General features: G+C 42.0%; 1 protein-coding gene across 1 annotated transcript in view; it reads right to left on the reverse strand.

Moving 5' to 3' along the window:
- The window catches only part of SPOCK3 (SPARC (osteonectin), cwcv and kazal like domains proteoglycan 3), a 1,387,609-nt gene that overhangs the window by 1,110,532 nt on the left and 253,465 nt on the right, over positions 1–23,612 (reverse strand). The window lies entirely within an intron of this gene.

Raw genomic sequence — 23,612 nt, forward strand, 5'->3', positions numbered from 1 at the left:
ACACCATTGCACAGGGCAGCTCTTCTACCCCTTTTAATTTTGTATTTGTAAAACTCCCTCAATACCTGCTTTCAAATAGTCACACATCCATCCACCAACCACTTCCAAAATTACATATAACCCTATGACCATACTAAGCTTCCACACACCAACCGGCAATTACCAATCTTCTTCAAATCTTTTGCATCTGCATTTCCCTTACTTATACAAAACAAATTGTACACAATGCTCCTATAAATGCACATATGCATTGTGCAGCGAGAGAAGTGCATAACTAGAAGGGGCATAAATAGAAGGGGCAGTACACATGGGCAAGTGCTCATGAGAACCCAGGAGTGCCAAGGGATGCCAAGGTGGGACACCACTGGGTAACTACTGGAGTAGAGGTGTTCCAAGGGTGGGATGCATCTTAACCATAACATCCCTTTAACAAAGATTTTTCTGTCAATTTAATAGCTTTTTATTACTCAAATTGGTTCATGGTGTTACATCACTGTATATGCGTTATTAATAATTCCTCTTTTCATATATAGGAAATTACTATAAACCTCCTTTAAGAAACATTTATTGCAACACATTCTTATGTTTGTCGTTATCGGCAGAGCAAGCTGGGGATGGAAATCATCACTCATTTGCCGACAGCATAAGGCTCCACCATGATCCAAGCTAAACCCAACCACCCCTATTGTTCACTGCACCTACCCTGCATTCTAGCTCAGTGTCCACTATTCCACTATACCCTAATAATGTAACCAATGGCCAGTGCTCATGACTTGCAGCCATGGCAAGTCTCCAAATTCATGGGGCACAGGCTTCGGCCATGCAGCTTTACCCAATAAGCAAATCAGAGTACACATTTGCATTTGCTGAGAGCCAGGCCCTCTATCCACACACTAAAAGAAAAATTACTAATTTGTATTACTTAGATTCTTACGCTTTAAAAAAAATAAAATAACACACGACATTTTTCCAAAAACATGCTTTCAGGTCCTTGCTAATGCTTGTTGCACAGGTTTGTTGTAATCTAGTCAACAATTGCTGTAACCACAAGCATAATATGTTTTTCCATTCAAACCCACCGCTTCTGCCATGCCACATGCCCCAATAACCAAGTTCTAGTACATTAGTCTCCTTGCTAATGGCCAGGCCATTTGCCCAGACACCAAAATGATATCACTGTATTGCGTACCTACATTTTACACTTTTGAAAAAAATTAAAACCCAAGACATATTTGCAAAACCACGCTTTCAAGTTCTTGTTGACTCTCCTCAGGCATATTGCTGCAATCATATCCAGCACTTCAACCTGTACCCACAAGCACATTTGTTTTTCCCCATTCAAACCTATCCCAATTTCGAAAAACATTACCACATAGCTGGTCCATGGTGGCCATGCCCGCTTTAACCCCATTGCTGGTCCCTCTTGGTCATGGACAATCTGGCCACTGCCCATGGCCACAGGCTATACCTCAATCACCAAAGGTATATCGCTATTGTTTGTACCTACCTTATGACACTTTTCAAAAAATAAAACACAGGCACATTTGCAAAACCATGCATTCAGGTACTTACCAATGCCCCTTACATGAGTTTACTGAAAATCCGCCCATGTTTTATTTTTTCAAAAGTGTAAAAATGTACGTACATACAATAGTCATATAACTTAGACCCCACTTGACAAACTCATTTCAGACTTTTTTACAAACATTCAATTTTGGGTCTTTAATCTTTCAGAAAACGTTTTTCCACATTCGTAAAATGGCAACAAAGATATAGGCCATCCAGAAAAGTTGAGATCCCCCTCTAATGTTGCTCCTCTTGACAAAATCCCACCAAATGTTGCAAACACATTCATATATAGGTCTACAATCTTTTTCCAAACTGATGTGCAGATTTGTCAAATGGCAGCACATTCATAAGCCTTTAAATTATTTTACCCCAAGTGTTTTTCCCTCTTGGCAAGACAGCACCACACTTCATTCAGAGTCAGGTCTAGAATTCAACTCTGAAATTTCAATGTCGATTCATTGAGTGGCGCCAATGTTGTAAGCCATCTAAAAACGGATTTTCAGCAACCATGTAATGCACAAGTAAGCATAGATGTCCTTGAACATCTTTGATGTTTGCGAACATCGCAGGACTGTTCGCGTACATTGGATAATACACAAATCCCATCCTTTTTGGCTTTTTACGGCCATATCCCATCCCATCCTCATCACCCCTCATCTCGCCAGATTGTTTCATTAGTATGACAAGTGCAATGCTGTGTTTTTTAAGATGCTTTTAATGCAATGTTCACGGACAACGGGTGTTGTCCGCAAATCCAACATGGCGGGCATTTCCAAAAAATATAACGCACCTCACGCTTTTTACCATCCAATCAGTGGACGTGTCTGATGTCGGGGAACTCACGTGGGCCTCTGGGACAATTGAAGACCCATCCATGGACCAAAACGGAAAGTGAGTCCACGGACCGAAACCAGATATCACTGATTTTTTTAACCTACTTTTTGTTAATTTTAAAAAAAACTACTGGACGGATTTACAACACATTTACAAAAGGCCGCTTTGGAGACCAAGCTGCCACTCCTGCTGCACATTTGGTGAAAATCCGTCCAGCGGTTTGGGCTGTAGGCATGAGCAACATTTGTCTTCCATTGTGTCGATGGAAAAACCACACATGTTGGGATCCCCTGCCCCTGAATCAGACGGGCCATTTACTTTTTATGCAAAGCTTTGCAAGGATTTGTCCAGGAGGGTACAGTTATAAGCCGCTCCAAAAACTGCTCTTCCTATGGGTTGAGCAACTTAACCATAACTACAGGGCCACTACCGCAGGCCTTGTCATATATATAGTAAAGGGTGGCCGTTGCCGCCCTATAACTAAGGTGAGTCAGACTCCCATAGGAATCTTACTTTGCACAACCTCACAGTTACACCTTACATCTGGTCAGATCACATTTTACTCACATTCAAACTGATCTCTCTGTCTCCGCCTGCTAGAGCTGATCTGAATCCCAGAGTGGAGGTCTGTATGCGCAACTTGAAAGAGCTGTCATTTGTAAATTCTGCACCAATTTTAGTACACAACCTAGCAGTCCTGGAGGACGTTAATGTTAATGGTGCTAGCGATCTTGCATTTCACATTACCAATGCTCTGACTAACACCACTAACCAATAAGCACCCCTGAAGAAGTGTATGTTAAAAACAGAAACTATGCATAAACCTTGGTTCAATTGACGACATCCTTACAATCATGAGGGAAAAGCTCCTAGCGGAGCGACACTGGCATAAAGACCCCTGTAGTACATTGCTATTTGAAAACAAAACATTGGCAAAAAAAATACAATGAGGCGATCATTAAAGCTAAATCAGAAACCTACAATTGCTGCATTCAGAATGCAAAATCTGGATCCAAGGAATTGTTTCTCCAACAAGGTGGCATCTCACCCGGTTAATATCCAACTAATTAAGGATACTGTAGATGTTCTGATGCAGGATGTTACAGGGGAACCTCCATTGGAGGCCACTGCCCACGTTTTTGTTTTTACCCCTTGCATTGAAACATTCATCATAAAAACTATTGCTGGAATGAAACATACATTCTGTCAAAGTGACATTTGTACATCCACTATGTTCATAGAGTGTAGGGATATCTTCAGCCCTTGGGTAACCAAGTTTGTCAATTGCTCCTTTGCCGAGGGTAGTGCTCCCATATTTTTGAAGGAGGTGTGGGTGACTCCTCTATTAAAGAAGGAATCCTTGGACCCTTTCATTTTTGTCAATTACCGTCCTATTACAAATGTTCCCTTTTTGCTAAAATTGTTGATAAAGTAGCAATCTCACAATTCCAAATGTTTTTGGGGGGTAATGATATTCTTCTGTCCCGTCAATCTGGTTTCGTAAGGGGCATGGCACCGAGACCACAATGCTTGACCTAAAGACGTATCTCTTACTAAATATGGACCAAGGGCAATTATCTATCCTCATGCTGTTAGATTTATCTTCTGCATTTGACCTTGTGGACCATGGCTTACTCAAAGGCAGATTATTGTCCATGGTCGGGTGCTCCCATATAGCAGCCGGCTGGATTGCTTCCTTTTTGGGCCCCACAAATTCCAGAGTAAATATAGGCGAGGTTTGGTCAGTCCCTTCACCTGTCACCTGCGGAGTGCCGCAGGGTTCATGTATTTCGCCCACCCTATTTAAAGTCTATCTGATCCCCTTCCTACTTTTGTTGATCAGCCTTGGTGTCTACGTGGCTAATTATGCCAATGACACACAGGTGACTCTCAAACTGTCAGGCTCTTATAACAAGGATGCAGAAAAGTTGAATACCATTTATAAAGCCATTCATTCTTGGATGGCTGCAAATTCCTTGGCCTTAAACGCAAAAAAAACAGAGCTCTTAATCGTCGCAACTGGGCCAAGGCTGACGCCCTTTTCAGCTGAATATGGTCAGTTCCTGCTTCTTGGTATGCCGATCCTTGAGGTAAAAAGAGTAAAAACCCTAGACATAGTCCTGGATGCCGAACTGTCCATGTCTCACCAGGTTGAGTGAATCCGGTCTACGTGTGGGTTGATCACGAAGTTGCTCGAGAATATATGCCTCTTTCTTGTACATGAGAAGTTTGCTATACTGGCTTCCGTCCTCATTAATACACGGTTCAACTACTGTAGTTTGGTGGCTGTGCCCACTCCTCCATTGCAGCTTTTCAGGTCTCCCAGAATGGGGCAGTGAGGGCAGTTTCAGGACTCACCAGGCGAGCACATGTTACAGCAGCAAGGTGCAGCTTTCATTGGCTGCCTGTAAAGCTCAGAATAAGACACAAAGTCCTGATGCTCACACATAAATGTGTGACAAACACAGCACCACCGTATCTGGTAGCTTGCCTTCAACTTCAGACCTCCTCCAGTCCACTCAGGCCCCAGCACCATATGAGGATGGTTAAACCGAGATTTAAACTGGTAAAGGCTGGTGGACAGAGTTTCAGTGTACAAGGTCCTGATTTTTGGAATCTGCTTTCACCCGAGCTTAGAGCCATAGACACAACAGCCAAGTTTAAAAAGGAGCTGAAGATGCTCCTGTTTAACCTCCTGCCCAACTAGGGTCCTTCGCTGTAGTGTGTTTTCTTATCTTTGCTCTCAGTTGACATAAGGTTTCTGACATGGTGTCCTCTTGTGCGCTGTTCTAATACTATGCGTCTTAGTTTGTGTGTGTCTTTTTGTGCGTGCCCTGAGGCCTACGGGCACATTGCGCGATGATACAAGATTTTTTTATAAATAAATAACCTCAAAAAATTCTATTGCTAATAACTTTTGATTTGCATCAATGGATTTGGCCGAGATTTTGAAGTCAATGAGGGACATAGACAAAAAAGGTCAATTTTTAACAGACCACACAGCCCAACGCGCTGTCCAGATTTGGACAAGGTCTGAAACAACTTCACCATAAAGCGTTTGCTGGAGGCCTTTTTGTGATTTGGGGTTATTCTGTATTGTAATTTTTTTAAATGTTTGATAGAGATAGCTATATCTCGGGTAAATTGCCAAATCTGGAATAATACAGCCACCATCTTGTTTTTCTCTTGAAGTGAGAGATATTCACGTCTACAGTCGAGATTACCAGAAAATGAAACACAGGAAAAACGCAATTTGCAGGTTAAAAAAAAAATGCAAATGTCATCAGGCTATCAGTGGGGGGGGTAGCTAGAGAGCACCAAGTGAAATTTGAGAGTTGGAGGGGGTCTAGTGCCTGATTTTGCAACACAAAGCTTTTCTGTAACCTTGGCTATTTATACGAATAGCCCACATCTCAAAGCGAACTGTGTCAGAGAAACAGCTTGTGTTTTGGGGAGTAGGGGAGCTGGCAGAGATGGGGAAAGCACTTCGTGAGGGTCTGGGGGGGGCATGGAAGCATTCTTGTCTGCTGTTTTTCCGATATTAGCAGCTATAAAACTACAGATAGCTGCAGCTTTCTGTAGTCCATCCATAAAATGACTACAGATAGCCAAGGGTATTTTTAATTCTGTACCCGTGGCTATAGAAAGAAAAAAAACATATTTTTACAGCTACAGTGACGTTGGGTATGAAAGATCACTGGCCACACAATAGGTATCTGTGGTACCCATCCATGCAGTAACTGGGACTGGGACAGTCCCTGCTTGATTTCAAAGCAAGGTAGAAGCTGACCATGTTGCCTAATAAATTAGCACACATTAAAAGACCATTTAGAGCAACATGGCCTGAGGGGGCAAGCCCCTTTTTCGCTTTGATGCTAAGCAGGGTCAGTCCCAATTACTGCATGGAATGGAGACAGTACACAGATGTTTTAAATAACATACTAAGAAAACACACAGCATCCACATTATTATTTTTCTAACCATGCTACTGTCAATCCTTGAAATATTTGCACTCAGAGACCATTGTTTTACCTTTTGCTGAGATGCATTCTGTTATTTGTAGTCTCCCAGTAAAGATGGGGGGGATAATAACACAATTGTACACTTTTTTCCTAATGTTCTTTAGGGATTTATATTTTTGAGTGACACTATGGTATGTGTACTTTTCAAGTTATCTTTATAATGTAAAGTATTGTTGAAAGCCAGACATGGGGGTGAGGAGGGGAAATGAAGAGAGGGCAAGGTAGTCATGCTTATTTACCCATGATGTGGCAAGATAGTTTGCAATCCTGGACACTGGTGCAGTTATTACCCCCTGATTGTGGCTACTTTTCAGGTCACAAGTAAAGGACACACTATTAGGACAGGCATGTTATAAGTTATAGGGCATGTTATAAGTAATAGGGGCGGCTGTACAGCCTCCGGCTGGGGGTCGCTTCAAGATAACTTATGTTTAATAAAGAGCTTCAACTTCGTATTCAAGTTTCCGCCTGAATCCGTAACAATTGACGACGAAGGTGGGATTCCTCTCTTTCCATAATTCCTTCGTGATGTTGTCATTGATGCATTTGATCATCAATTGATCCCACAAGTTCTCATCCTGGCAGTGGTTAAACCTGCATTTAACTAACAACCCTCTCAAAGCTGTAATAAAGTCTTCAATACTTTCACCGCTCTTTTGGTCCCTTGTGGTAAATCTGTACCTCTCCAGTATGATGTTCTCCTCAACACTATAATGTTTATCTAATTTTGCCAGTGTCTTCTCATACAGACCGCCATCTGGCATGTCTATGGGTTCAGGCAATTACTTCAAAACCTCTTGCCCAGCAGTCCCCAAACAATGGAACAGTAAAGCTTCTTTACGCTCATTGGAAAGGTTAGCACCAAAAACTGCCAGAGCATATTTGTGGAAGCCTTCCTTACAGTCCACACAGCACACTCTGGGTTCTCCTGGGTAAAGCAAAAAGAAAACGGGGGCAGGCATATTCGCCACGTTTTAGGAAATTAGAACTGTATCAGTTTGCTCCCACAAACAAGCAGGACTTATGTCTAACTTCACCCACTCCCCGGAACAGTGATGTGGCCAAACACTTCTAATGTGGGATAGGACACTGTAACACTCACCATCCAGCTTCTTTGGTGCGCGAACAGTTTATGAAGCGCACAATGCCAGAACCAGCTGCTCCGTACTGACTTCCTTAGGGCACACTGTGCGAGGCTCACTGTATACGGAGCACCGGAGCACCAGGGCGTCAGCAACCAGATGACTCCAAAAATGGCTGCCACGCCATTGGGTCCTTTTTTTTTTAATGCGTGCGGCCGTCACAAGATAAACAAAAGCACAAGGATGGCAGCCACATTGCCGGGTCCCCTTTTCCGGCACGCGGCAGTTGCTAGAAGTATAGTAGCTTCAACTATGATGTCTTCCTCTGCCAGGCAGGGACCTGCAGGCAGTGAGTCTTTCAAACATTTAAATGAAAACAACTCACGTTGCAAGCGGGCCAGTGGAGTCGCTGGGATCACGGGATCCAAATCCAAAAAATAGACAGAACGTACCATCCACCGGGTGGCTTCCCTTGCGACCTTAAATCGTGCAGTGCAATTGTCCAGTAGGCAGATCAGTATTCTGCTTGGCGCTCCATACTACGCCGCTCCACCCGGAGGACTCGTCGGATGTCAGAGTTCTTCTGTGAGCACGTTTCTCAGCGCCACAGCTCTCCTCTGCCGTGTCCACAACAATAGCACCTCCGTGGATGGGCTGGGGGTCGTAGTGTGTTTATTGCTAGTTAGAATATTATCAACTCTGCATTCCAGAAAAATGTATTATTTTGTATTTTTTTTTCCTCGTCATCAGTTCTTGTTTCATGATTAAAGAGAGGAGGTGTTAGGACCGGTATCTGCTATTTAAGGTATCACTGTAATATTGCCTTTATTGTATTTACTATGCTGTGTGCTTTAACATTGCTTCAGCATTCCATTGCTCTTGGCTACATTGGAACGTGGACACTGCATCCTTTGAGGTTTGAGGTTCCAAGGGAGTTAAGAGAGTGAAGGAGTGAAGTTATAGGGGCGGCTGTAGAGCCTCTGGCTGGGGGTCATTTCAAGATAACTTATGTTTAATAAAGAGCTACAACTTCGTATTCAAGTTTCTGCCTGAATCCTTCACTACTTAACACACATGTGTGAGGACAGTGATTTTTTTATTCCGAGGGCGGACGCAACCCAGTGTTTTCTTTTTAGATTGGCAAGCTTGCTCAAGTATTTGGTTACCAGAATGTCTTCAGGTTGTCAGGTTCCAAGTGCAGACGCTTGCCCACAAGACCACAAGCACTTGTTTCATATTAGATTGCTGGGTTTAAAAGATGAGCACCTTTTATAATTTGCCAGCATATTTATTAGAACATTTCCTCTCTGGGGTGTTTTTTCTGCTGCTCATTACTTTTTTTAAAGTTCAAGGCTATTTTGTATTGCGCACTTTCCCCTACGGGGAAGGCCAATTGAACCACATTTGTATATATCAGTTTAAGATATATGTACACTTACTTTGCATATGTGCTGTGGGTCAACAAGTACCTGGGCAGATGTTATTTCTTGCAACCATTTTTTTCTCCACTTTTCCATGCTGTTTAAATGCGGTTAGTTGGGGTTGTGTGATGTATCACAACAGTCACTAAGAGACCGCACATAAAACAAGGGGCTTAAAGCACGCTTCTTAACCAAAGTATGTGATCCATGGCAAAGAATTTAACCTGGCTCGGCATTGACTAAAAACATTGTGAGTTCTCAAAGCCTGCAATCTTTTACGCATAAAAATACCACTGTCAAAACATGTCAAAATCAATTTGAGATTGAAGAACGTCTTTGAGCAATGGGTTGCAAGTTTTTCAAAATATGGGGTGGCCATTTAAAATGGCCAGTGGGCACAGTTGAAGGCCATGGCTACTAGTCTAGTAGTGTTTTAAAATGGGCAGTGGGCACAACCAAAGGCCGCCGTGACTGGCCATGTGTGAAGGAAATCTAGGGAATAAAAAAAAAACCTTGAAATTCAAGGAACACACTTTAGTTGCAGGGACGTTAAGGTGAGCAGTACATTGAAACACATCCTTTGAAATTCAAGGAAAATACTTTAGTTGCAGGTATGTTAAGGTGAGAACTTAATGCGACAAAACCCCTGAAATTCTGCTAAAGCCACCTTAACTTTGCACCCCTCGTTCTGCAGCCAATGACACAATGGTAACATCACAGAGGGCATCACTGATGACAACACTGGTGACATCACTAGTAACATCACTAATGACATCATCAATGGGATCACTGGTGACATCACTAATAGCATCCTATATGACAGCAATGATTATTTAACTAATGGCATCAGACATCAGATCCCTCTATGTATGTGCCCATATTTAGACCACCCTTACGTTTCTACATATGTGATGTTAGCATTTTAGAATATTTCATAACAATGAGTTAATTGTTTAAAACAGTAAACAGTGTCACATGCATCATATCACTACTTGTGAAGCTTGCCTGTCTAGTACTTTGGTAATGATGATATCTGAATTATAAATAGTACGCTGCTTAGAATGTTCGCTTTGGAGGATTACAAACGTTAGGGTATTCCTATGGTGAGGGGGTTCATAGTGTGCGCAGATCACATTGGTGGGAATCTTCATGAGTAAGGGACTTGATAGTTTTTCCTGTCGAATTGTCGATGGTTACTTCTCTACAAGGTCACAGGTTTGTGGTAGATCATGTGTCAAGAAAGGAAAATACTGCTGCAGACGTTTTATCTAGAGCTGGTGGCAGCAGTTGCGAGAAAGAACCAGAGCTAGCTAGTGACATAGAAGTGAAGGATCACATTTATGTAGTGGGCGAGTCTGCTGTGGCTAGGCAGGAATGGGATGTGGCTACCAGAGATGATGCTGAGTTGATCTGCACCACTGTATATGTTAGGACAGCTTGCAGTGAGTGGACGGACATCAAAGGATTGGGGGCCTTTCACACGATCGGGTTTAGCTCAGTGTGGAAGGTGATTTGCTTTGCAAAGTGGGTATGTGGTTCCCTATTTGGAGTGATGACAAGAATAATTGAGGTTGGACATGAAGGACATTTGGGTATGAGCAAGATGAAAGGAAGACTTAGGGCAGATTTTTTGGTGGCACAGGTTGGATGCACAGTTTGAGCAGATGATTAAGATATGTGTTTTATGTGGAGAAGCTGACAGCATTTTGAGGAATTATGGACAACCTCTTAGACCTTCGGATCTACCTACTATGCCATGGCAGCGAAATTGCCTTTGATATTCTAGGTCCGGTTGAAAGTGAGAGGGGCAAACGGAAGTACATCATTGTGCTAATGAATCTCAATTCCGAGTGGGTAAAGGTAGAGATAGTGTTTGAAGCGGACACACAAGGAGTTATATGTTTTCTGGATGGTCTTTTCCAGAGAGAGAATCTGTGGAAAATTCTGTCTGACAATGGGGTGCAACTTACCTCTAGGATGATGGAGTCATTTTTGGAAGGGGCCAGAGTGGTGCACAACAAGACCTTGTTGTATTATTCTGAGACCAATGGGGTGGAGGAATGATTCCGTTACACTCTAATTAAAGGCATTAGGATGGTCTTGGGTGCAGGATTTGGTAGGCAGGTTTAGTTAAGAGAGAGGATTTGCATAAAAGTGGGATCCACATGCCACTACTAGAGGTTTGGTACTATTTGAGATACTCAGGAGGAGGAAGGCAAAGATGGCAATGTGTCCACTGTGGTTGGGAAGGGCTGGGTTTGTGGAGTGCGATGAGCACAGGTTGAAGGATATCATTGTGCCCAAAGCTCAGTACATGAAGGAGCGGTTTGATAGCCTGAGGAGAGTTTGGAGGTTTGAGGTGTCCGGAGGGGAGGTGTCCGGAGGAAAAACAGTACATGTGAGGAGACCTGGTTTTGTTCCGAAAAGGTCAAAGCTGGTAAGGTTGTCTTGCCATGAGAGAGACATAATCCTGTTCACTTGAATTACATTCTTACCTGAACCACTCTAGCAATCTTTTCACTCATTTTAAATTGTGGACCAAAGTCACTGCTGAAAACATACCTAAGGCCTGGCAATCAGGAATCACTCTGCAAACGGAGAGACACAAATATGTTGATGAAAAGCACGAATGTTATTTAGTGAGCGTCCAGATCTTTGTTTTTATTTTGTGTTGAGATCGTTTTCTAAGCGCTCATTTATTATTCATTGCAAAATGTTTTTACCAAAGGACAGGCCAAGTACCTCTCCCTGCACACAAAATGGATACTATAATCGAACATATAAGAGGTCATTGAGGATTTCATGGATTCTCTACTGGCTCCAACACTGAATCACTGGTTGATGTGCTAAGAATTGTCCATGAGGTTCTTAGGCTCAGATACTACTTACTCAGTAGAGTTTGGTCTCCCCTGTGCTCCATTGAATGTCTAGCAAATGTTGCTACTTGCCACTAACTTATGGCATGTGAAAAGGCTTGCCCGTTCCAGTCCATTCTGGAAAATGTGTGGTTTGCAGCCGTAAACATAACGGTGGCAATTGTAACCATAAAATGTGCGCAGTGTTTGCAATATGCCTTTGCGTTATTACAAATGATACGAAGCTCTATATAAATCAGGGCTAGAACCGGGAAGCTGCTGAGCTTTGAACATAAAGTAGCCTTTCATGTTTCCAGCATCGAATTCTCTTTTCTTCTCACATTAGGCCTTTATAAGACGTCGTCCATCTTACCGTCTCACATACCCAGTTAACGCGCCAGTCCACCGCCATGTTATAGCACATCATGTTGCAAAGAACTGCTGCCATGGCTCTTAAATAAAATACAGACAAGCACAATGAGAACACAGTGAAACAAAACCTGTCAGCTTCAATGGAAATGCCTCACCGCCAGCACCGGGGTGCGGAGAGTAATGTGTGTTGCGCATTACGGCATGTGGAAGGCAGCTAGAATACTGATTCCACATCCGCTGCTTGTGGTCCCCGAGTGCTAACTTATTTCAGGCTGAATACTAGATATTGGTCTCGTTCCCATTTCCAAGTTTTTTCTTGAACTCTGTAAATCTCTCCACAGAGGGGGTCATTTCAAATTGGATGGTTCATAAAATTCATGCATTTTTACTGGATTAGTATGATGGAGAAGGGGCTCACATCCTAATTTATGAATCCGCCACCCACCTCCTCTGTAACTTGCAAATCTTATATCATTGCCTCCCACATTAGTTTTTGATGCGGGCGGATAAAGGGGATTATCGGGTGGCGAGCCACACAAAAATTCCTGCTACTTTCCCCCCCAAATGCAGTGTGTGCAGATGAATATGGTCTTGTTTGTGCTCTCAAACTGCCCACCCCTGCCCCAATCTACTTTTTTGGTAACACTAGTGGCCGGTGGCCATTTGACACATAACAACAAAAAAAACTGTAGGATCATTACAGATGCATGAAACTCATCTATAAGAGCTCTGTCCAGGCGCTCTTTTGCAAAATACATGCAAACCTCCTAATTTGCAAATGGATTGAACCAACAGAAATGACTTCACAGGAAAGGACTTTGCTAGGAGCATCACCAGTCTTTGATACTTGGAGGCACCATGGAAGTGACTTTAGAATAAATTGCCCTAAATAAGCCAAGTGGCAAATAACTTTGTGGTGCAAAATACCTAAATTACACTGTTATTTTATATGGAGCAAATCTATAGTCATGAGGCTTTTTTAAAATAACAGCATGATATATTGACATAAGCTATGAAGTTAATCACTTACACCGCTGCAGATGAGATACTGTGTGATTAAATGATTTTCCCATGATCACACACTTTGGTTAAATGGTGAAACCAGGATTTGGAAAATTTAAGCAACTGAGCACTTCTTTCCAGGATTAGTTTATATAGATATCCATTAAGGTTTTGCTTTGCATTTCATGTGCTTAAATAATATGGTGCGCTCGTTGCAGCCTAATGGAAGCAAAAGAATAATTTTAGTTAATTTTAGGACCTGTTATGGTGGGAAATATCCTCAGGAATTTGTGGACGAATCAATCAAGGTGCTTAATAAACAATTGTGAATAGAGGGTTGGAACAGAGTATTGATGTTTCAGAATTCCTTAAATAGGTGATATTGGAGTAAGACTTTTCTTGACTGAGTAGAACAGAAAGACATCAACAAATGTCATAAGAGTTTACTTGGAAGAATCTCAATTTGAGCAGCCAAAAAAGCCCTGATGAAGACCTGACGATCTGTGTTTGTAAGGTCAAAAATTGCATAGTAAAGAACCATTGATTTATAAAAATCTTGTAGTACTCATTATTGAGTGAGTTAGAGACACTTACAATTTATAGCGTGGCTCATTGGGTTGATGAGAATATTAATCCCTAGACGCATTAAATGATAAACTAGCCATTCATAGTAAACTAACTATACAATATATACATTATCCTAGAAATATGTTGAGCAATACGAGTATGGCTTTAGTTTTATTCTCCCCATCCTGCATACAAAATCACAATAGCATCATGCAGATTCATGTGAGCTTAACAATTCCCCCTTGGGTTTTAAAGCCGTAGCCATTATTTCATAAAGCATGTAGCATTATGCATCCTTCTCACTTCTGATCACTCCCTCACATTCACATTTCTAAAGGAACAGAAGTCCCTAATAGTCCCTCCTCGCTCCCATTAGATCCTAATAGCTCACGTAGAAATGCTTTGTTGACACAGAGCAAGATGGGAGCCCCTCTGAGGCCCGTAGCTCGTTGGGTCATTGTCCTGGCAACGGGACACCTCTCCGGTTCATAAAGAGTAAGGTGTCCTGCTGCCAGGACAATGAGCATGCTGAGCACATTGTGCTGCAAGAGGGACACCTTTCCCGTTGGGCACCCTCATCGTGGTCCCACTTATACATTTCCAGGTCTGGCTCTCAAAAGAGCCTCTGGGGGGCAGCTTGCACCCCCTGCCCCCTTGCACCCCCTGCCCCCTTGCTCGGTACGCCACTGGGTCGATATTGTATAGAATTTCCCAAAGTATACTAGATTTTGAGCCGGCTAAAAGCAGGAAGCTGTGCAAATGCCTTCTGCCACGCATGTATGTGGCAGTGATATAGGGTATTTAAGAATGTTTTTATTTTATAGTGTAAACATACAAGGAAACCCCAAACCACCAAGATTTCGTGGCAATGTATTTGCAGTTTGTAGTAGTGGAAATAATCATTTGTGGTGGGACAGGGTGCATGAAGTATAAACACTTCGTAAATGGGGTCAGAGAGATTTCCAGGATCAAATAACGTGCATATGGTGAACTGTAACTATTATTGATGATATGGTAGTCACATCCAACTTTCCAGCTGATAACTGAGCAACACTCATATAATTCCAGTGCTACTGCAGGGTGAAATGTTGAAAATATAATGCAGGTAAAGCAGTGCATTGAAATGTGTGAAACCTTTTAGCGACGCCCTAAATAAAAGGCCTTGCAACACAGGAAAGTAAATGAAATCTCTCCCACTATGTGGATATGTTCTTTTCCTTGAGCAATGAATACATTAAAGTGTAGGGTGTCATGTCAGCGTATTATTTGACAGCATATGAAATATGTCGAAAACCAGGCTAGGCAAGTATGCAAAAGGTGCTGACGGGAATGCACAAAATCCCCCCGTTATTTCTAATTGGCGTATGTTAAAGGTAATTAAATAATGTAATTATTACTGTTAAAATGCCCCTATCTGTTTGCACAGCTTAGTTTGTTTTTAAAGTGATATGGATGAGAGGCCGTTTTAGTGCAGCTCAATCCCTGGTACACCTTCTACTTATCTGCCCTTTATATAAAGAGCTGCGTAAATGTCACGCTCAGGGGTTTTGGCTTTAATTGTTGGAGACCTGCTTCCATGCTACTCTTATGTGTCCAAGATGATGTTAGCGCTTTTAAATGTGCATGTTATTTACAAAGCATTTCGATAAGGAGGAAAACGTCTTACTCCTCTTTGAAGTGATGTAACATTACTTTGCATTTAGCATCTTCTGTTTATTTATATTTTATATGGTCCTGTTTTTATCTGAACCTAGACCGGTTTTATTGTTGTTCTTGATGATGGTGTTTTAAAGAGTGTTCTTCTACACATCAGAAATAAACAAATGAATGAATGATTCCCAAGAGTGTATCCAGGGTCTTTGCAGTTATGAGTTTTCTGACCAGGGACAGGAGCAGGTCAAGTATTTCTCATTATAATGCTTTGGTTTACACTGTCTTTCATGCCCACTACTTAAGGATATAAAGTGTTCATTGCTGATCCTGATGTTAGAGGTTCATAAAATTACTACCCTGGCTGAAGCCATCGAGTTTTGTAAGATTCCAAGGAGTGTATCTAGTGTCTTTGCAGTTATGAGTTTTGTGACCAGGTATTGGAACAGGCAATGTTTTTTTTACATTTATTTTGTATAATGCTTTGTTGTTAAACCGTGTTATCTTTAAATTGCTATTTAATTTATTTATTTATGCTTTAATATTTGTTAGCCAAATAAAGACTTTACAGATAAAACAGAAAATAATCCAAATAAAAACAGAATAATATGACAAAATATACACAAAGTAAGACACATACCACATTACATTAAATCAGTAAAATAGAGTAAGAGAGTACAGAATAGAGAATACATCATGGACATGGACGTTCAGTTCATCAACATCATGGGCAGAAGGGTAACATACACCCCCCTATAGCTGCTCTCTCTTGTTCAAAAGCCCTCCATATACAATATAAAGCCAAATGTAAGCTATCATCATTACCTGTTTTTAGGCTGCGGAGCCAGAAAGCGCTCTCTCTGACTGAAGCCAGGTCATGAATACAGTTGATTAGATTTAACTGGATTGCTTTTGCCATATGTGGACACTCAGTGAGGACGTGTTTCTCTGTTTCCATACATTTGCCATTCTTGCACATGAAACAGAACCTTTCACTTTGCTTCATGTTCATCACTGGGTCGATATTGCCTAAGACAAGCAATCGGGTTAATTGAAGTAGCAATAAAAACCTGGGCACATTTTCAGATGGACAGTAGTTAAGGTAACGCCGTGGGACATACGAGTGTATAGCATATATGTTGTGTACTGGTATGATTTAAGACCGTGTAAGAGCGTGTGATGTTTTATTGTGTCCCAGGTCAGTATTTTAATCTTGAACAGACACCTGTGACCCAACTTGATTGCTTTAAATAAGCTCAGAACAGATTCTACATATGGGGTAGTTTGTTAAATCTAAAATTAGATTTAATAGAGGGCACCAGGGATTTCTCAAATATTTTATATAGAACAACCCACGTATGATTAGGACCAATGTTTCCATTGAGCACAGCCCCAACTCTAGGCATAAGATCTCTCTGGGGACACAAGTTGATAAGCCCAGGATCCTAAGCTAAAAACGAACCTCCAGACCACAAACCATATTTCACGGCTGGGCAAAAGTAGTTTATACATTTTCACTATTGCCTTCAGGCTGTAACTGGCTGTGCTCTTGGTGAACGAGGATACCAGAGCCGTCAGCTGCACTACTTTCTTTTTTCTAATTCCGTCACACTCTGGGTAGTCTCTTTTACACTCCTGTTCCACACCCACATACCAATAGTTATCAGGGTACTCCATTCTGGCATCCTCGATCAACAGAGCAGGACTTGCCACATGCCTCTGATTGAATAATATCAATTGGGTCTCTGGCAATTGATAACAAGCTGGTTTTCTGTAGCACACTTCCACAGGCTCACAGCAAGCTTCCTTATCCCAGCAAATGTTAAATCCATAAGTACTAGGTAATCTGCATAAGCAAGGTACTTTAATTGGGATGACACTATTTTTGGAGGGCATGTACCTGAACTTCCTAGTTTTCCTACTAGGCCAGTCAGATCTAAAAATATACATAAAGAGGAGGGGAGCTACTGTGCATCCTTAGTTTAGTTTAGTTCCGTTTTTTTATTTGTGGATCTCAAATAACCCTGAGGTATCTGGGTGCTTGAGAATAGACAAATTGTTACAGTTACAGAAGCAGTAAAATAAATACATTTTAGGACCTGGTTACAGAAGGTCCTGGTGATAATGACAACACTCAGTAAAGCAAAGGAAGATACATGGCCTCATTACGACCCTGGCGTTGGACCATGGTGCTATTAGCACCATGGTCCATGCCGGATTCCGCCTTGGTGGATGGCGGAATTACCGCCCCATTACAAGGTTGGTGGGGTGGTAATTCCCCATTCACCATGGCTCCTTCCCCATTCCCATTTTTGGCCCATAGGGCTCAATGGGAATGGGGAAGGCGCTAATTACGGCACCGTAAATTACGGTGCTGTAATTAGCACCAAGGTCCCTTAGCGGGATGGACTTTAACGCCTGCAAAAAGCAGGCATTAAAGTGTGAATCTGGCGTTAAGGGTTTAACGGCGCCGCAGCCTTTTACGGCGCTGTTAACCCCTTAACGCCAGGGTTGTAATGAGGCCCAATATCTTCCTGGCTAATCTCAAAGCAGCCCTCACAGCAATTTTGAACTTCTGAGTTAGTATGCTGCCTCAGAGTGGTGTCTATGCGTTGACTCCACTGTGCCTCTCTCAGGATTAATGGTTTGTTCAAGGACATTACCCCTAACCATCCACAGGGCTTGTCAAATCGTTCTGGAGTCTCCTGAATTCAGAACCTAAGTTCATTTTTTGCCATGGTTCTTGATTTAAAGAGTATTGCCACCATTTGACTCAGTTTCGGTAACGATTTTTGATGATTCTTATTTGTGTGAGGGCACCTGAGGTTGGATTTGTGCCCTTTACTTTACAAATCTCAAATCTCATTTTCCTCTTCTGGCCCCTGATTCATTTGTCATAGTGGTGGCGGTTATTTGTCTCCAAGATTGTGTGAGGATTCTTCTCCCATGCCACTTGACGGTGACGGATGCAAACCACCCCTCAATTTCGTTCACTGTCATAGATGCACGCTCTAATAGCAACCCAGGGCTTGCATCCATCACCTGGCCATTGACATTCAGTATATCATCGTGAGTCCATCTAGCATGATTAATACTCAGCTTGCCAGAAGTCAGCTGGTTGTTGACTATTACCTCGAAAGCAATTTCTACTGTTACAATGGCATGATAACTCCTCTCATTGGGTGGTACCTTCGTATAAACAATATGTTGCATTAAGGGAGGGTTAGTAAATAGGTAGTCTAGAGTTGCATGTTTCCTGTCTGACCTCCAGGTGGACTGGCCATTGGTCTCACCCACTGCGGGCCCATTAGGATTAACAGATTCCAGTCAATTAGGAAATTCAAACACTTGTTGCCTTGAACATTTACATCAGCAGTAGCCATCCTAGATTCACTTGCAATGTTACATGAGGGAGTAATGGTGTTGCAGCATTTACAGCATGCATTTAAATCTCCCCCAATCGGAATACACCCACCACAAGATAACTGAAACCATTCAGAGAAAACATCCACCAAAGTTTTCAAGATGACCCCAGTGTGGAATTCTCCTGGGGGTCATAAACACAGACAAGCAATAGACGAGTTTCTGTGCCCCCATCTTAATGTCAATGTCTGCCGCCAAGATGTGGTCTTTGCAATTAGTGTGCATAACCAATTCTTGCACCACACAACTGTCCGATGTCAAAACCGTCCAAGTAATAGTGATTTAACATCCCTGTTTCTTGTAGTACAAAAAGATGTGATTCCCCACTGATTCACTGTTACATAGGAGATGAGAAGATCCCCTGGTATTCCAAGTGGAGATAGAGATCGTTCATTGGTCTTTTGCAGTTATAGTGGGTAAGGCTGTTGCCAACCATCGTAGGACCATCTGTATTTCGTCAATATTAGCCTCTCCATCCAGTCCCTTCACCACGTTCTGTTTTGTATCGCAGTTATTAAGGGAAAGACCAATCCTGTGAACCAGCAGATCCTGGTCAGAGACAGAAGGGTCCACATCCAGCTCAAGACCCAACTTACACAATTGATACTTATGTTTACAGATCAGTGTAATTGAGTCAGTGACTTTGCAGTGGATTCGGGATACATTGGCATTAGGGCACTTGAGTGGCTCCACAAAATCGAGATCTTCCATGACAAGAACTTGTAAAAGTGTGGTTTGATGTATACTGTTCAGAAATGTTGAACGATTGACCCATTTCTTTCTCTATCATTGGGCTAATATTTTTACCTTGAAACTAGTTGCCTCTAGATCAATTTCCCATGTTGCTTGATCAAGGTTAGGAGATAAAACTCCATGCAGCCTGCCCTTAATGTTTTTCATCATTCCATTCAGTGCAGAACAATTTTTTTTTCTGCTGCTTCAAGAATCTGCTTTTCCAGGTTTTCAGCTTCAGTTATCATCACAACGTTGTCGTCGTTATTTACTGAAGACTTTTCACTTGGTAGCAACCAATTCGACAGGGTGCTCTATCATTTGTCTGATCTTCACTGCCTACAAGCACATTTCTTGGATGCTTTTTTAGATTTCTTCCTTACATTATCTGCATCAACAGTTGCCAGGCTTTTTGAATTATTGGCCGAACTTTGTTTTCTGGTTGCCTTACGTGCTTGCTGCTTTCCCCTGTGTCGTATAAGACAGCAGTGACTGCAGTATTTCTTCTTGTCCCCCCCAAAAGATATCACATTCTCGTCATCTAAACAGTCTTTGGGTTGACCCGTGCCAACCCCACTCGGGTTTCTATCAGGGAGGCCATCTTTTGCACTGATGGTAACAGGGTGGGTCCCCAAGAGCGCAGCATAGACGTGCTCCAATGCAACCCCTCTCAGATTGTCATTAATTCGCCCACATAGTCTAAGAAACATCTTCATTGCAAATTAAAATGTGGCAAGACATGATTGCATGTCAGTGAGTTGATCTACTTGAGCAGAATGGATTGAGTGTGCTAGAATGGAGCCTAGGTCCGGACGTAAGTTTGGTGAGATGGACAACCTGGTTGGGGTGATGCTCTCCTTTTGGACTGTGTTTTTAACTGTGGAAGTGATGTTATACAACACAGTTTGGATCGGCAGGTGTTTTTGTCTGTTACTCGTCATGTTTCTTTGGAGGGCGTAACAAAGTTCCAGTAATTAGTTATTATCTATGTCACCAATTTGTATTTGTATTTTGTATTTGTTTATTACTTGTATCGCGCACCTAACCCTGAGGTAACTGGGCGCTGGGAATCTTCAGCATGTTACAGGTATACATACATAAGACATCAACAGTTGGGTCGACCAAGGTCACAGGTATTATTCCACCAATAATTTAACTCACTTCTTGCTATGTTGGTTCATTTGAGGATTGCAAATCCGGTGGTGTGCTCTGTCGGTGATTTATTTGTGCCAAAACTTTTACTTGCGTTGGAGGAAAGAACAATGTTATCAGCCCAGCCCAGCCCAGCGGAGAGATCTGCTAGGTCTGATTCAGTTTGTGTACTGGTCACATTTATTGCCCGATTGACCCTTTTGCACTTATATTCCTTATTTGCACTTATATTCCTTAGAGTTGTTTGCACGTGTCTTAAGAATTTCAGCTAGCCAAAAAAGCACGATGGCTTACCCACATGTCACCACACAGAGACACTGGGACAGTGAGACAGCACTCCATGAAGCACTTGCTAGAATGCACGCACGTGAATGCGCTCGCGACCCACTATTTGAATCTTCCTGCTTCCAGCGGCGGGTGTCTGTCTATAGACCAATCGCATTGCTTGAAACAACTCCAATGCTTCCTCTCGTATTTATTGTTGATAGTAAAAACAGGTGCCGTGTAGTAAGGAACTGTGAAGTAGAGTTCTGCAAAAATTCAGCAGCAAAACGGACATCAAGACAGCACTCCACGAATCACTCGCTAGAATGCGTGCAGGTGAAGGCTCTCGCACCCCACTATATGAATCTTCCTGCTTCCAGGATCGGGTGTATGTCTCTAGATCAATAGTAGCACTTGAAACAACTCCAATGTTTCCTCTCATATGTGTTTTCAGTAGTAAAACTGGGTGTCGTGTAGTAAGGAACTGTGAAGTAGAGTTCTGCAAAAATTTGGCAGCAAAGCGGACAGCGACACAGCACTCCTTGAAGCACTCGCTAGAATGTACGCGAGCGAATAAGTGTGTGACCCGCTATTTGAATCTTCCTGCTTCCGGGGGTGGGTGTATGTCTTTAGACCAATGGTAGTGTTTGAAACAACTCCAATGGTTCCTCTCGTATTTGTTATTGCTAGTAAAACCGGGTGCCATGTAGTAAGGAACTGTGAAGATGAGCTCTGCAAAAATTCATCAGCAAAGCGGACAGCGACACAACACTCCACTAAATACTCGCTACACTTGCTATTTAATGTATAATATTGCACTTCCAAATATCGGTCATATCTCTAATGAATTTGATTTTAGGGTGTGCTTTTATGATGTTTTACCAAAATAAATCTAGTGATTGATCTGCATCCATCCTTCTCTATCAGAAAAAGAAAAAAATAAATACTGAAAACTATCTTGTTTACGAGGTTTTCACCAACGCATGTATTAAGATAATGCATTGGCATACCACGACTGTGCAATTCAGTTATTTGCATGTATGGCTTGAACAGGAATTCATCATTCACGATGTCTAGAAATGATATTGATGTTAATGTTAACCCATTCAATTTCATCAAATGCATACATTTGCCTATATGCCTTCAGCGGAGGGCAAGGGGAAGCATGGAATAGCTGGGGCCACCAAACATGACTGAATTCAAAATGGCAAGTTCATCCATACAAAGAGAGTGGGGGAATCATTCATTCTAATTACATTTATGGTACAAAAGCGCTCTGAGAGAGGAGTGTGCATAACACCCTCACGATTGATAAAAATAACATTTTGTTTGAGAATTGGAGTTTTTTATTTTTTATAATGGAGACACTTCTCTCAGAAGCAGTGGAGGACAACACGTATTCGAATCACAAAACAGTACATGATTATGGCAAAAGGAGTACACCTTTTTCCATTAATAGAAGTGTACATCAGTGGAGGAGGGTGGAGCAAGATGAATGTTGTGTACACATTCTTCAGTTAACCTGTGGTTGTTCTTTTACTTTCCCTCATCTATTGCACATTTATATTCCTGTCCATGTTTACTTCTAACATGTCCGCAGTCGTCAATTGTACAACCCAAATGGCATCTTTCTAGTGAATGCTTGAGGTGCCATTTTTACACTCCATATGACTGCTCTGGATATCTTTCCTCTACCGCAGTCTATTCAAGTTGTCAAACTCAGAGAGTGGCGGTCTTTTGCCTCGATTTACATTCTCCAAATTCTTGACACTTTCTTAGTGAGCAGCAACCGGTATCTTAAAGTGCATACCTTCTCCTTTTGTCCAGCCACAGTAAGTCGTTTTCTCAACTCCTTCTTCCTACTACCTTTGGTAAAGGATCTCTGTAATATTGCAAAAGTGCTAGGTGCTAAATAAACTATCTACTATCGGATTAGACATCTACAATCATCCCCCTTATCTCTATGAAAGATCATCCAGCAGCTGTTTATAAGGTTTTCTGTGTGTTTTTCAAGTGGATACATGGCCTGGCTCCTGCATACATAGCTGCCAAAATTATAACATGTCATCCAGGGCGATTTATTCGTTCTTCTGCTCAAAACTATTGGTAGTGCCCAAATCTCATTTCGTCCACAGAGGTGACAGATGCTTTGCTGTATTTGGTCTCCGGGCTTGGAATGCTCTACCCTTTGCTCTTTGGAATATTGAGTCCCTCCAAACATTCTGTAAGAAACTTAAAATATATCTTTTTATTTAGTGATCTTATTTAGTGATCTTTATAGTTTATTTTAAGAGCACCATCAAGAGAAACTATAAAGATTCTCTTGATGGTGCTCTTAAATTAACTTTGACACCCAGATGCAGTCTCTATTCGGATGTCCTCACTGAGGAATTAGCATGGTACAAAGAAATTAATCAAGCCAATCAGAACGTGAAATGGGGCATGCGTTCTTTTTCGGTTCTGGTGGCTAAGCTGTGGAATTCTCTTCCATCAGGTATATTGCATCCCACCAACTGTCTCCTGGAGCAACCGCACCTCTCAACTCACTTCTCTAACTGTTAGTGTACCATATAGCTCTGCCTTGGGTCCACTCCTCTTCACACTGTTCACCTATGCTCTTGGAGCATTCATCTCCTCCCTTGGGTACTCATACCAACTCTTTGCCGA

The sequence above is a fragment of the Ambystoma mexicanum genome, chromosome 6q, assembly GCF_040938575.1.
Source record: "Ambystoma mexicanum isolate Mex_15411 chromosome 6q, UKY_AmexF1_1, whole genome shotgun sequence".
Classification (NCBI taxonomy): Eukaryota; Metazoa; Chordata; class Amphibia; order Caudata; family Ambystomatidae; genus Ambystoma; species Ambystoma mexicanum.